Genomic DNA, 1,998 nt, shown 5'->3' on the forward strand with positions numbered 1-1,998 from the left:
CATAATGAAAATGTGCCATAGTCAGCCACTTTGTTAACAAACAGAACGGTACTGTTTCTACAGTAGAATGACAAAATTAGTGAGGACAGTCGCTCATCAGGGCATAACCAATGGGTGTGTATGGGTTGCACAGCGATACCCACTGAGTATCTGCAACTGCTTCTCTTGAAAGAGAAGATTTAGCCACTGAAGGGAAATCTTCAAATTCCAAACTTTTTTTTTTTTTTTTTTTAAAAAAAAAAACAAACTACATTTATACTTAAGTTCTTTAAAAAGCTTTATTTTCCTGGGTTTTGTTGTTGCTCTTGTTGTTGTTGTTGTCGTCGTTGTTGTTCATAGAGGAGAACTGATACCAGATCAGGTAGACATGATTCTTAAATGAGTTGCTTTTTATACTGATAGGGTTTATGTATCGCTACAGCTTTGCATATTTTTTTTTTTCTCTTTAAAAATGCACTGTTAAGTTGCATACCTAGTCATCAGAAAGGCAGTACAAACAATCTCTTACCTATGGTTTTGATATACTTCAGATATCTTACTTATGCTGTACATTTATTAAATGTATTTTCTAATATGTTCTGTATACAGTGTATCACATGAAGTGTTTTCACTCGAGATTGAGTCAGTTTTCAGGTTTTGGTGACTTGTAACGTGTTTGTTATATCCTATTAGAATCGTTTTTTATTATTTAATATGGTAGTGATCAAGCTTCATGTGTTTGAATTGGTCTTGGCACTAATCATCATTAGTACTAAATTAATCTTACTAATTGTTGGAAAAAAATATTACTTTTTTGCAATGATTTTGGGTGTGTCTTTTTGTTGGCTGTTTTTCTTGTTTTTCTATGAGTGGATAAATTCTATCAGTGGCTATGATGTAAATTAAAATAAATGACACTGTGATCAGTGGTTATTACATGGAGGGGAGGAGCGAATTTCACCCTGCTGCTCTGCGATTAAGAAACTACAATTACAGGAAGGAGGCTGTTCAGACTGATTTTAATTTGATGCTGATTTTCTTTGGACTTGGCAGATACATATTGATTTGCTTTTATTTTATTTTCATGTCTTTTAAATATATAAGGAATACCATCTGATGTGATCATTTTTTAATAATTCAGAGTAGTATGATATGTAGGTCAGAAGCAAAAAAAAACAAAATCACAAATGTTTGGAAGAACTTTACAAACAATCTGATTACGGCATAGTTCCAGCCATTTCCTCCAGGACTCTTCATCAGCAGCATTCATGGAATATGTAAACACTTCACCTTAAGTAGGGAGGAAGCAATAATCCCTGGTCAATTGGTCCACAGTCATTGCACTAGCAACAGCTGGTGGTGCATAACTATCATCCTTACTGAGAATTGTAGTAGGCACAGAACACAATGCTTGCCAACTGTTGTGCGTATTCCTTTGTTAACATATAAAATAACCATCTTCAGTTCTAGTAATATATCTGTGTTTTAAGCTGTGTCTTTAATTAGAAAAAAAAAAGAGAAAAGAGAAAAGGTTAAGGTCAGTAAATGCTCTGGCAACTCAATTTTAAAGGGAGACATAAAATTATTGTTTAAGATGTGGGAGTGAGTAGCAAACCAGAAACGATGCAGTGATACATGGAAGTGGGAAAGTATGAGCGAGAGGAAAAACCCCTGGTGGTACCTGCAGAGCTGGAAGGAAAGAAAGGGGAAAAGTGAGATAAAATACTATTTACAACAATCAAAATATCTTCTATTACAGAAAATAAAATAATAATTATAAAACCAGTTAATTGTTAATTACAACCAAACTATCCAAATAATTGTCAAAGATGAGGGGCGCTCTTTATCCAGGCGAAAACATCTCATGCCATCTGAGATCATCAGGGCCCTGGGTACTGTTAATGGCCCTGACCAGCCTCACCTGGTCCCCACAACCCTACCCTGGAGCCCCTGTCAGCTCAGGCCCTGGTCTTTCCCTATTAATGCTCTCCTTGTGTACATCCTTCTCCTTGTTTTCTC

This window comes from Oxyura jamaicensis, chromosome 1, assembly GCF_011077185.1.
Source record: "Oxyura jamaicensis isolate SHBP4307 breed ruddy duck chromosome 1, BPBGC_Ojam_1.0, whole genome shotgun sequence".
Taxonomy (NCBI): domain Eukaryota; kingdom Metazoa; phylum Chordata; class Aves; order Anseriformes; family Anatidae; genus Oxyura; species Oxyura jamaicensis.